At 35.6% G+C, this 14696-nt stretch overlaps 2 pseudogenes; both read left to right on the top strand.

Moving 5' to 3' along the window:
- The first annotated feature begins 10797 nt into the window (after positions 1–10797).
- On the top strand, positions 10798–11898 carry LOC146999019 (small subunit ribosomal RNA; annotated as a pseudogene).
- A 1272-nt stretch (positions 11899–13170) lies between these two features.
- LOC146999020 (small subunit ribosomal RNA) lies at positions 13171–14238 on the top strand (annotated as a pseudogene).
- The last annotated feature ends 458 nt before the right edge of the window (positions 14239–14696 follow it).

Consider the following 14696-nt stretch of genomic DNA (forward strand, 5'->3'; position numbering starts at 1 on the left):
ATCTTCTGATATTATTTTATTATGTATTGCCAGTATGTATAAAAAACATTTCACCGTAATTCACAAAAATATCACAAGAATTAGTGATTCAGCATTCAGTCCAACACATTTCACAGCATCTAAAACTGCACAGAATTTACACCGTAGTAATGCAATAACATCTGCTAATGCAAGTACGAAACAAGTTAACATTCTATTGTAAGGTACAAATCTTCATTTAATGCTTTAGCCATGTCCACTGAATAAAAAATGTGAATTTCCTTATATAAAAAAAAAAATTAAAGAATTAAAATGTTTATTAAAAAGAAAACATGCATTGCATATAATAGCAGTACTTCTGTTTTAATGATGTGTCATGGTTAATCGTAATACATTATATGAATGTATCTTAATAATTGTTGATTCAGTTTTCATAGCTATACTCTTTAAAGCAAAATCTATGCTGCAGTATTATAATGATATTTGAAGTAAATGTGAATCAAGTTTAGATTCTACTATATTAATCAAAAATGTTCATATAAGCTTTATAGATATATATTGCACAGTTATGAATAATAGATATAAAATTCATATTTTACACTGAATAATCATATGAAATACTAATGAAGTATACTAATTTTTACAATGTTTGAAATACAATAATTCTTAATAGTAATTATGTACGTAACAGCATTTTATTCTGTTTACACATCTGTTGTTGACACATCTGTTGTATCTTAATATGTTGTTTTTTGGATGTGTTATCTGAATTTCAGTAGGTAATTTGCCCTAGTCTGCTGTTACAAATCAAGTTTATATTACAGTATACAAAAAAAAAGGTTCATATATGCTTCATGTCTTAAAAAATACAATTTTGATTCATATTTTGAAGTAAAGAACACTATGAAATACTGAAAAAGTAGACTGTGTTGTCCACTGTTTGCATACATATACAAGATAAAGCATGTAATGTGTATAATAACATTTGTTTCTGTTTCAAAATTTGCATTTCTTGTAGTAGCAATGTCACTATGAGCCAGATTCACTGGGTAATTCATTTCACCAGCTCTTCGCTGCTGCACACAGGATATGCTTTTGTCGTTGTGAATACATGATATCGATATCCAACTTGATTTGATTATACCTTGCATGTAAGAAATAGAATTCATCTTTAGCACTGTATGTCTCGAACAGTTTTAGTGAATTTTATCTCTTAGAACAGTGTGCATTTCTCTTTGATGTTTACACATAGGGTAAATAATGAGAATTGTTTCATTATAAACCTGAGGTTGAACTCACAGAGTCAAGTTTAATTTTTTTGTACAATTATGGGAAAGTATATTAAAGAAACTTATTAAACTTATGCATTTAGTGTAACTTGAAACTTGTACCCTGAATAATCATAATATATTACATGAATACAATTAGGAACTGCTGATTAATTGTTCATTACTAGTATTACGAGCAGGTCCAGCACAAAGAATCTACATAGTACTATTATGAAAACTTCTGAGAAATACTGAATCAAGTTTACATTGTATTATATCAGTCCAAAATGCTTGTATATGCTTTATGTATATCTATGGATTAATATTTGTGAAATTTACTTGTTTCACATTTTAATAAGTACTTTAAATACTGCAAAAGAATAAGAAAATTTCTAAGGTATTCACAAATCCATTTGTAATAAAAAACAGCATGCACTTCATATAATGGCAGTTGTTTATGTTTTGCACTAGTAGCTGTTTTCTAAGATCTGCTTTTTAGTACTATTTAAGTATCTGAATGAACAAGGGAAATTCAGAAGGGATTTCTGTAGTAATGGAGCTTCGATATCATAATGCTATTAGTCCTCTTCCTTATTCTGTGAAATATTTAGGACATAATAATCAGTTGGTGTTTGTGTAATAGGGACTGTATATTGTTAGTGATAATAATAAGTGTCGAATTCATATTTCTAACTTATTAATGATATGAAATACTACAGAAGTACACAAAATTTTTAAAAGTTTAATTACACGAATTCAGAGCAGAAAGCAACATGTTATGTACGTAAAAGCAGTTTTTCTGTGTTTTCAAATCTATATTTTATGTGTGTTGTTTGTTAGGTGTCTTATGTGAGTATAAACCAGTTGTCCATTCGAAATTCATCCCAGTAAGCATTTTCCCCTAGTCTGCCATTATATTTGAAGTTTAGTTTATATTAATGAAAAATGTCCTCAATAATACAACTTTGATTCATATTTTGAAGTGAAGAACGATTTGAAATACTGCAGAACTGGAAGAATTTTTTAAGTGTTTCATACAAATATCGAAGAAAATAGTTGTTTCTCTTTCAAAATACTATGTACTTTAATGTTTAATGTGAATATCAATCAGAATTTCTCTCATGAAGCAGTTGTCCTTTGTTTGCTTTTCCTAATTCATTAAATTAAGCTATTGTATCACTGCTGCACACATGAAATCACAATGACATCCGACTGTTATTTTATTATTAAAAACGTGTGCGAAAAAAAGACGAAAATCGCTAATTTTAAACGCGAAAAATCGCTTAATCAAAATGTAAACAAACCACCCATAACCTTAATTAATGATATTTTCGCATAAATTTCTTTCTTAATTGAAAGGTACATGGCCAAGAACTCGCATTGTACTAAAAAAACGGTCAAAGATAGTTCAGAATAACCCAAAAAAACGCCGAATGCCAAATGTAAACAAACCGTGTAAAATGTTAATTATGCATCTTTTCCAATTTTTTTCTTTATTATGTTAAAGTACTAACTCTGCATAATCACATTTTATGAAAAAGAAGTTAAAACAAATTCAGATTTCAGCAGAAAATAAGAAAATGCGAAATGTAAACAAACCCTGTAAAATGTTAATTATTCATTTTTTCGGCGAATTTTCTTTAATAAGTGAAAGTGAAATGCCCATAAACTGAAATTATAATAAAAATCAGTTTGAAAACAATATAGAATTACGCACAAATTGACTAAATTCATAACTTTAACAAACCACGGAAATTTCCGTACAAAATTATTTTCGCCGTATAGGTTACGGTCGCTCGACCCTCCAGCTCATGGACGTTGCAGACATTTCTGGACGGTAATGAGATTTTCTTTTCGCCGTATGGGTGACGGTTGCTCGATAGTGCATTTTTTGGACTTAGAAATATTTTCAACTTAGTCTGAATCTCGTACTTTGATATTTCTGGACTTGGAAATAATTTGAACTTAGTCTGAATCTCGCACTTCGAAATCTCGTACTTTGATATTTCTGGACTTAGAAATATTTTGGAATTAGTCAGAATCTCGCGCTTTCAAATCTCGTACTTCGCATTTTTTGGACTTAGAAATAATTTGAACTTAGAATCTCGTACTTCCCAAGTCAGAATCTCGTACTTCTTATTTTTAGGACTTAGAAATATTTTCGGCGTTGAAAAACGCGATTTTTCGAAACTTAACCAAATTTTGTAGGAACGTTTTACGAAATGTGTGGACTTAGAAAATATCGAGCTTTTTTCGAAATAAGGCGAAATTTCGAAAATCGTTAATTAATGGTTAATTCGATTTAATTTCACATGTAATCGACTCTTATTTTATTAAAAAAAACATTGTGTGCGAAAAAACGGCGAAAATCGCTCATTTTAAACGCTAAAAATCGCCCAAACAAAATGTAAACAAACCACTCAAAACCTTTACTTTACGTATTTTCCACTAAATTTCTTTCTTATTTATAAGATACAAGGCCACTAAGTAACATTTTACCGAAACACCGGTCAAAAACACTTCAGAAGGACCGAAAAAACAGGCAAATGCCAAATGTAAACAAACCGTGTAAAATGCTAAATATGCATTATTTCGGCAAAATTTATATCATAAGTCAACGGTACGTGCCCATAAACTCAAATTATTTACAAAATTAATTAAAAGCACAACAGAATTACGCACAAATTTACTTAATTCAAAAAGTAAACAAACCATCAAAATCATTAATTTGTAATTTTGTCACCCAATTTTCTACTTTGAATGAACAATATTTAGTCATACGTGAGCACTGTATGTAAAAAGATGATAACAGCAACGCGAAAATCATTGAAAAACACCAAAAACCGAATGTAAACAAACCCCAATCCGCTGTAGTTCGCCTAACGTTGTTGATAATGTTGTACACTGGCCATGTAAAAATGCGTTATTCAGAGTAGTTTCCAACCAAATATCCTTATTCCGCATAAAATGAGCTAAGTAATGCATACAATTACATGAATAAACAAATTTAAATAAAGTTACAAACACACTTTCGTTCGAAGCAAGTCGGCGATCATATATGGAGTACTTTACTTTTGTGGACATCCAATGTTGAATCTCCTTTTCAAGCTAAAACAGGTAATTGAATTGTTTTATACCTTCTACACGAACATGTCGCAATGTAAACAAACCACTTAGTATTTCCACCTAGTTTCATTCTTAATTTAATGCTAAGTAACCAGAACATGAACTTCTACCCAAATTAATTGAAGAAGACTTTAGATTTACACACAAATAGAGTGAACTCAGAATGTAAACAAAGCAACAAAATTACGAAATTACTTTTTGACCGACTTTTCTATCTGAATGAAAGAATACCTACTCTTAATTTAACACTGTAAGTAAAAATATCCTAAAAGCAATGAAAAATAATTAAAAAAATAATTATAAACCAAGTTTAGACAGCCTGAATGTGTAAGCAATATCTAACTCTGATATTCCACATCAATAAATTGCATGCTGAATGAGTTATCCTGCAGATTAATTCATTAGTTTCTCCTTAGTAAAACAGATACATAATATTACAGCTCATCAATGCTTCTTGCTAAAATACTTCACTCATTTGCGTTAACCAGATGTACCTGACAATAGTAATCTTTGTTGTTTGGGTGCAATTGAAGAGTATAAATCAAAATACACAAAACACACTTCAGTTAACGAGGATGAATAGCATTCTTTCAAATGCAAATCAGCAGTACATATTGTTATAGAGTTTAACGATATCGGCTAACTAATACAATACACTTATTCGAATTGCTTCCAGCAAATCATAAAAACATAGTTATTTGGATGAATGAACCACACTCATTAATGTGTATTATTATCAAGAAAAAGGACACTTAACGATACATACCTTTGTAAGTATTTTATTAAGAAAAATAATTTATTACCCAACGAAATTGAATGTAATAATTTTACTGTACACAAAATATGTATTCGAAAGAAAAGTTGCTATTTAGGAACACTAAATAATCAACGATTTATTTCATATTCCTAAGTTATTTTCCGTGTATTATAACTGTTGAAGTACATATGCAAATTACATTTTTGAGTAGACTGTGATAACAATCTTTAAACTTAGGACGGAATGGAATAGGAAATGTATTTCAATGCAAGAATCGTTTCATGCAGACTGAAACTGAAGTTCAGTGATCAACTCATTTGAAAATGCTATAGAATTCTTGATAGATTTGAAAGTGATACCACGAAATTTGAGATTGACTTAATTATACATATCAAAACACATGTCACATGAAGTTGTTACAACTATCATGGCTACAACGTGCAGGTTACCAATTAATTATTCATAGCAGGGAATATTAATATAAAGATTTAATATGGATATCTCATACAAGCTGGAAAACATGGCATTACTATGAGAATTGCACACATATAACTGAGTGAAAAGGGAATTTCCCCGCCTAGTTGGCAGTTAAAAAAAAAAAAAAATGAATAATTACAAACAGTCCAATCAGATGCGTCGCTCGACTTCGCTAAGCCGTTACGTAATCGTCTGTATGCAGCAGCCGTCTCCAACAAAGTAGATAAGTTAAATGAAAATCAAATTATATCTCACGTCTTAAAAAAAATGCCTCAGTGCATACGAAGATTATGTTGAAACATTATAATAATAGGCTGATTATATACGTATTAATATAATTGTGAACATTGTGATTACAAATTGAGATAAAAATCGTGCAATTATGATATTTATTCATCGGCTCATACGTCAACTGTTTTTGAATGACAGAGCACACCTGCATTGCACATTTTCATGGTCTTCTTCACTCGGATTAGATTTAATAGACCGTTGCAGTTCTGAAAGTTGGTATTTTTAGACATGTTTCCTGCGTTTATGTTTTGTTGTAGTCGTAATTTTAAAATAATGCGTAAACTTTGAAGATATTGCAGGTGATCGAAGTTGAATTACCAGTATTCAGCTCCTTTACCCGTCGCCAGGTGATATTCGTCTTATATGCATATGAATTACAAGGAACTGTTAGTTAGACAGACCGTAGTATGGGAAAGAACTTTTTATAAGGCACCATGTTTCAAAATGAAAGCAACAGTGGAGCAACAATTGCATTATGTGATGCACACTGAAATGGATATATAACATATCAGTTATTAAATGTGAACAGAAAAACTCTTGACTTAAAAAATAATTAAATGGTCTTCTTATGAATGTTTCTGAATCGACTTTTCCACTCATAAGATAACAATTTAATTACACTGCATTGTTGTAGGATAAATAAAATCTTTGATTGTTGACGAAATGTTTTATTTTGAACATTATAAAATTGTTGCTTTTGCATCTTATTATGCATGTTCATGGCAGCTTTTGGAAACAATATGTGAGGTGTTTTCTACAAGGACTGTTCACTGTTATACATAAACCACAATCTGACTCTCTTCTGACTACTGTTGTATCCTGTATTACAGTATTGTGTAATTTTTTTTGGAGCTGTATGTGTTTTTAATCGTTAATAAGCAGTGTTGATATGTAATCGAATTGAATCTCATTGATATATCATTGTAATAATCTGCACTTTACGGCATAACTTTAATTCATTTGGATTTTTATAAATCAACAAACACACACTGTTTAGAATATGATAGGAATCTGAATTTGAAACCGAATAATGTTTCTTTAATTATATTGTGTTAACCAATTTCAAATTAATAATTTAATATACGACAGCTAGGTAAAGACGTTATATGAATTCATTAAAGAATTTTTGGCTTAGTTCATTAGATAATTTTTTTTATCAATCAGTCAGTCATAGTGTCTGCACATACAGCAGAATGCATGATATAAAAATTATGAATTGTACAAATTAATAAAGGAAAAAACTGTCACTTGCTGCAGAATACGTAAAATAAGATTTGATTTTGAGCCCTTTTTTTGATTTGTTGAAACTTTATTTCATTACATAGTTCTTATACATTACAGAATTCACAACTTTAAGACACGATCAGTTAATCATCTGAATTATAAATTATAATCAGAAAACAAATGCATTGCATTTACTTTAAGTACATCACACACTCACAATCCATTTTGGATACAGAATTAAAGAAATATTGTAAGGTGAATTGTTTGTATTTCATATTTCTGTCATCAGCTGTAAAGTATGGTATGACACATTTTAGTCGATAGCTTTGAAAAGGAAAGGAACTGTCAGAGTAACTCCTGTTCGACAATTTTTAATAAATTTGATGTGTTTCAGAAATTGATTGGGTAGCTTAATTTTGTGATATACCTGTAATAAGTGGAATATTTTGGAAAAAGTTTTTTTCCAACGTGTCGATTTTAGGCAGTGTACTGTTCATGCAAGCTATGAATCTCTGAATTCAATGATTTTAAGTTTGCTTATATATTTTTAAATCACACTATGTGCATAACAGTAAATATTAACACATCTCCAGTTGAAAATTACGTGGAATTGAAGAACCAGATCTTTTGTTTGATGTTTAAGTGCAATTTTCTTGTTTGCTGTGAGGCAATCTGCATGTTGTCGTCATGTCTTAATTGACTTTACATGTTGAATTTAAATCTTTTTTAGTGAAATAGAAAAGAGTACACATAGTTTTAGTTTATTGATGAGCTTGGTGTGTTAAATCAGAGGTTAAAATGAGGAAATATGTATAATTTGTTACTACACTATGGTGAATCGACATATATGAGTTGTTTGCAATGTATGAAAAATTTTTTATCTGCATTTCTTAAAATTATTTTTGGTGCAGCTCGTACTTATTATGATTTGTAATAGGTTGAACGTCTGATTTTCAAGTCATAGATTTAAAAAGTAAGTCGTTATTTTGGTGTGACAATGCTATTTAGTTCTTGCTTTGTACTGTGTCGAGAAGGTGAACGTTACTGAAAAGAATGTGCAGTGACATAATGACTGAAATCTGTCATATTTTAATATTATTTATTGTTTCAAAGTGTCATAGATTTGTGTGTAACGAATGTTTGATAGGCGTTAACGTTTGAATTAAAGAAATGGAGAATGATTTGTATGTTTAAGTGGTTTGTTTACATGGTGAGATGGTTGTGTTGGACGTATAAAACAGCTTTTCAATGAGATATTAATGTGAAATATTGAAATACTTTACATTTATAATTGAAGGTTTGTTAGGAAATGGTCGTTGAAATTTTTAATAACCTGTTTCAGCTTGAAAAGGAGATTCAACATTGAATGTCCACTGAAGTAAGGTATTCCGTATATGAGCGCCGACTTGCTTCAAAGCAAAGTGTGTTTGTAACTTTACTTATAATTGTTTAAGCATGTGATTGCATGCATTATTTAGCTCATTTTATGCGGAATAAGGATATTTGGTTAAAAATTGCTACGAGTAACGCATTTTTACACGTCCAGTGTGTAACATTATCGAAAACGTTATGTGAAAGCCAGCGGATTACGGTTTGTTTACATTTCGTTTTAGCTTTATTAACTGATTTTCGCGTTGCTATTTGATTATTTTCAGATACAGTGTTGAAATATAAATAAGAATCCTTCCATGAAAGTAAAACACTTGGCGAAAAAGTAAGTACTTTATGATTTATGGTGTTTGTTTACTTTTTGAATCAGGTCAATTTCTGCGTAATTCAGTAGTGTTTATAATAATTTTATTTAAATAATATGAGTTTATGGGCACTTAGCTTCAACTTATGATATGAATTTCGCCGAAATAATGCATAATTAGCATTTTACAATGTTTGTTTACATTTTGCATTATCTTATTTTATGCTTAAATCTGAAATTTTTTAAACTTCTTTTTGATAAAATGTGGTTATTTATTCTTAGTACTGTACCCTAATAAGGAAATTAATTCGAATTGACGCGTATTTAACATTTTACATGGTTTGTTTACATTTTGCATTCGGCCGTTTTTTCGGTAATTCTGAAGTGTTTTTGACCGGTGTTTCGGTAAAATGTTACTTAGTGGCCTTGTATCTTATAAATAAGAAAGAAATTTAGTGGAAAATACGTAAAATAAAGGTTTTGAGTGGTTTGTTTACATTTTGTTTGGGCGATTTTTAGCGTTTAAAATGAGCGATTTTCGCCGTTTTTTCGCACACAATGTTTTTTTCAATAAAATAAGAGTCGATTACATGTGAAATTAAATCGAATTAACCATTAATTAACGATTTTCGAAATTTCGCCTTATTTCGAAAAAAGCTCGATATTTTCTAAGTCCACACATTTCGTAAAACGTTCCTACAAAATTTGGTTAAGTTTCGAAAAATCGCGTTTTTCAATGCCGAAAATATTTCCCAAAAATGCGAAGTACGAGATTTAAAAGTGCGAGAAAATGACTAAGTCCAACTGCGAGAAAAAACGACAAAGTCCCGAAAATCGCGAAAATATTTCAAAGTCCAAAAAAAAAAAACACAGCCGAAGAGCGACCGTAACCCACACGGGGAAACGAGAAGTTCGTATTAGCGTTTTTGCAAAAAAACACCACGGCGAGGGGTCCACGTCGGGAGAAAGCATGCCGAGCTACCGTCACCCTGAAAAACAACCTGTTTGCGCACATGACTGTCGCCACCTTATATGTGGGGTAGTGGTTGACGAGATCGAACGAGGCGCGCGTTGCGTCGTATTTCGATTCTCGCTCAGGCACGGAGGCTCGTACGTTGTTACGGTCAATCGCAAAAGCGTGGAGTACCGCTACGACTGAGAGCTATTTCGTGACGGAACGTTGCACTGGCGTCTCTTTATATGGGATGCTGGGCGGCGAACTTCCTGGGCGCAAAAGCTCTTCACGGGCACGGCTGTGGAGGGGTCGAGGGTTTGGCTACCGCTCTGACCGCAAAGCAGACGTGACGGATTCGTTTGTGCGCTCCTATGAGTTCTTCATGGGAGTGGTGCGTTCGTTTCCTCTCGTGATTCTGGCTTTTAATGAACGGTAAGGAGACAGCCGTTCCTTCGCAGCGAAAGGTCTGCGGGCAGGGACGATATACCGACTGGTTGTTGAGCTGGCTACCGCTTCCGGTCGGGAAACGTCTTTGACCGGTTGCACGCAACTTATCGCGAAGTTCTTTCGTGATGGAGGAGTGTGCGACCCTCCTGCGGACCGGCGTAGTAGTTCTCTTGTCCCTAGGGCCCCCCTCGTCTTCGGGAACTTCGTGTTCGCCGCTAGACGGGGTTGAGAACTGAAAACTTTCACAGCGAGTCTGCGACCAGCTCGGCCCCCGTGCCGTTGCTGGGCGTCCAGACCCGTAATAATAAAAATTGAAACACGGGACCTTTTGAATCTGTGTCCAACGCAGTAAAAATAGCCTCTCGATGCCCACGAAGGCTCACCTCCCGGCGCTGATGCCGTGGAGGACGTAGTGAGTTTTGAACCGCTACCGAAAGCACGAGATTATAAATCTGTGCGTATGAAATAAAAGAGGGAGCCGCCTGGACAACGGCTCCCAGCGCATTTTCCAAGGTGTGCGCTAAGAAATTGGTGGATTCGAGTTGCTCGCAGCTCGAACGTTCTATGAACGTAAAAAAGCTACCTGGTTGATCCTGCCAGTAGTCATATGCTTGTCTCAAAGATTAAGCCATGCATGTCTAAGTACATGCCGTATTAAGGCGAAACCGCGAATGGCTCATTAAATCAGTTATGGTTCCTTGGATCGTACCTTACTACTTGGATAACTGTGGCAATTCTAGAGCTAATACATGCAGCAGAGCTCCGACCCTCTGGGGACGAGCGCTTTTATTAGACCAAAACCAATCGGACCTCGTGTCCGTATCATGTGGTGACTCTGTATAACTTTGGGCTGATCGCACGGGCTCGTCCCGGCGACGTATCTTTCAAGTGTCTGCCTTATCAACTGTCGATGGTAGGTTACGCGCCTACCATGGTCGTAACGGGTGACGGGGAATCAGGGTTCGATTCCGGAGAGGGAGCCTGAGAAACGGCTACCACATCCAAGGAAGGCAGCAGGCGCGCAAATTACCCACTCCCAGAACGGGGAGGTAGTGACGAAAAATAACAATACGGGACTCTTTTGAGACCCCGTAATTGGAATGAGTACACTCTAAATCCTTTAACGAGGATCAATTGGAGGGCAAGTCTGGTGCCAGCAGCCGCGGTAATTCCAGCTCCAATAGCGTATATTAAAGTTGTTGCGGTTAAAAAGCTCGTAGTTGGATCTCAGTTCCAGACGGGTGGTCCGCCTACCGGTGGTTACTGCCTGTTCTGAACAGCCAGCCGGTTTCCTTTGATGATCTTCACCGGTTGTCTTGGGTGACCGGCAAGTTTACTTTGAAAAAATTAGAGTGCTCAAAGCAGGCGTGACGCCTGAATAATGGTGCATGGAATAATGGAATAGGACCTCGGTTCTATTTTGTTGGTTTTCGGAATACGAGGTAATGATTAAGAGGGACAGACGGGGGCATTCGTATTGCGACGCTAGAGGTGAAATTCTTGGACCGTCGCAAGACGAACTACTGCGAAAGCATTTGCCAAGAATGTTTCCATTAATCAAGAACGAAAGTTAGAGGTTCGAAGGCGATCAGATACCGCCCTATTTAGAAACAATAGAGATTAAAAAGAGAATGAAAATTTACGACAATATTGATTTAAACCAGATTCTAACAGATCATGGTAGATTTCCCGAATATCTTTGCCGTTTTAACCTCCAGGGCAATAAGAACTGTATATTTTGCAATACTCCTGGCGACGCAGTACACTTCGTCGAGCACTGTCAATTAACTCAGAGGGTGAGGGATAGACTTAATGTTAAAAAGATCGAAAATGTAAAGCATAGTACACTGGAAAAATTTGCTGTGGAAATTATGAAAATCATAAATAATAATAGGAGGAAAATTGGTATTATGGTTTGAAGACAGGAGTTTTATAGTATTTTATTGTATTTTATTGTATTTTAAAATGACTTTAATTTTAGGGGTTTTTTTTTGTAAATAATATACAGACAAAGGGTCTATTTATATTGTGTTGTCAACCCTTTGGAGCTGTTTTTATGTATTTTATGATTATTGCGTCTTGTTTTTCTTTTCTTTTCTTTTCTTACTACATATCGAGACATGTACTTCTATATTTATTTAACTATTTTGTTCTTGGTTTTGGAGATTTGCTTCTTGGGATTGTTTAGGAAATCGTGAGGAAATTTGAGCGGGATATATTGGAAAGCCGTTTCATGATAATTGATATTTTGTAAATTGATAGCTAGAGTAGTCGTACCCTTTTTTTTTTTTTTTTTTTTTTTTTTTTTTTTTTTTTTTTTTTTTTTTTTTTTTTTTTTGAATTTGAAACGGTTTTTTTTTATTTGATTATGTTATATTTTGAATAATATCTCCATTCCTTTGAAAATTGTAAACCAATGTTTTCGCAATTCGGGCCTCTGGGATCTAGCGTCCCAGAGACAGCGTCGCTAATGGTCCTTCTGAATTAATGGAGGCTTGACCTTGTAGTGATTTGTTTTGGTGGCAATTATGAGTGGTTGAGTTTTCCAATAAAGAGTCGTGGACCTGTTGGTGCTTTGTCTCGTGTGGTTTGGTTCTGTGTCGTATGTATGGTTATGTGTTGTTTGTTTTATTTTTGCGTTATACTAACTTTGTCTAAATTTCCTTATTTTCCTCTGTTCTTTTTAGTGAGTATGGGTGTATTTTAAGCTTGCAACCATAATTTTGTATATTTTTAGTTTGTTTTGTTTGCGTTTTTTTTTAACCTTTTTTTTTGTTGCCCGGAGCTTGGGCTTGGTTTCCCTGAGGTTATTTATTTCTGTGAGTAGTTTACTTTTTTTTTTTTAGAGAGTCAGTATTTTTTTTTATAGGGGCACGGCCGGCTCGTTGGGCAAGTTTGTTGGTTGGAGGGGTGGGCCCCCTTTGGTCATAAGATCGATCTATGTCGATTAGGTGGACTGGGGGCTGCGCCCAGATTTGTACCGCCCTAGTTCTTTGCGTTTTTTTTTAACCTTTTTTTTTGTTGCCCGGAGCTTGGGCTTGGTTTCCCTGAGGTTATTTATTTCTGTGAGTAGTTTACTTTTTTTTTTTTTTTTAGAGAGTCAGTATATTTTTTTATAGGGGCACGGCCGGCTCGTTGGGCAAGTTTGTTGGTTGGAGGGGTGGGCCCCCTTTGGTCATAAGATCGATCTATGTCGATTAGGTGGACTGGGGGCTGCGCCCAGATTTGTACCGCCCTAGTTCTAACCATAAACGATGCCAGCCAGCGATCCGGCTGTGTTCCTCAAATGACACGCCGGGCAGCTTCCGGGAAACCAAAGCTTTTGGGTTCCGGGGGAAGTATGGTTGCAAAGCTGAAACTTAAAGGAATTGACGGAAGGGCACCACCAGGAATGGAGCCTGCGGCTTAATTTGACTCAACACGGGAAAACTTACCCGGCCCGGACACAGGAAGGATTGACAGATTAAGAGCTCTTTCTTGATTCTGTGGGTGGTGGTGCATGGCCGTTCTTAGTTGGTGGAGCGATTTGTCTGGTTAATTCCGATAACGAACGAGACTCTAGCCTACTAAATAGACGCTCCGATCCTTCGAGTCGGACGTTCTTCTTAGAGGGACAAGCGGCGTTTAGCCGCACGAGACAGAGCAATAACAGGTCTGTGATGCCCTTAGATGTCCGGGGCCGCACGCGCGCTACATTGAAGGAATCAGCGTGTGCTTTCCCTGTCCGACAGGACTGGGTAACCCGTTGAACCTCCTTCGTGCTGGGGATAGGGGCTTGTAATTGTTCCCCTTGAACGAGGAATTCCCAGTAAGCACGAGTCATAAGCTCGTGTTGATTACGTCCCTGCCCTTTGTACACACCGCCCGTCGCTACTACCGATTGAATGATTTAGTGAGGTCTTCGGACTGGCTCTCGAAGCGGCTTTCGGGTCGCGTCGGCGTGCCGGAAAGATGACCAAACTTGATCATTTAGAGGAAGTAAAAGTCGTAACAAGGTTTCCGTAGGTGAACCTGCGGAAGGATCATTACCGATGGTCAGATTCGTCTGGCAAAAACATTGGTTAAACTCGGGGAGGAGGGTTCGCCTTCCTTCCCTGTGCTGCGCGCCACAGAGCGGCGTGGAAGCACAGAAAAAAACTTTGAATGCTTATTTTTGAAATCCCAAGTGGTCTCGTACCCACATCGAGGTGCCTAGTATAATTTCCCGGTCGCAGATTGACGACAAGAGGGAGGTGTTGGACTTTCGGGTCCGATGCTAGGTTTAATGAGTACCGCCACAGTTGGTGGACCGCCTCGCGGGTACGATATCCCGGTGGGGCCCTCTGAAGGAAGAGCGACGGAGAGCTCGCGACTTCGGTCGACTTCTGGTGGGGTCACTTTCCGTGAATTGAACGCTTCTCCGTGCTTCCCCGCAAGGGGAGGTATTTCTTTCATAAGACTTTTGAACGCAAATGGAACCCCTCGGGGATCCATATAATA

This window comes from Stegodyphus dumicola, chromosome 2 (assembly GCF_044657685.1).
Source record: "Stegodyphus dumicola isolate Sdum_Otavi_A_Nest chromosome 2, ASM4465768v1".
Taxonomy (NCBI): domain Eukaryota; kingdom Metazoa; phylum Arthropoda; class Arachnida; order Araneae; family Eresidae; genus Stegodyphus; species Stegodyphus dumicola.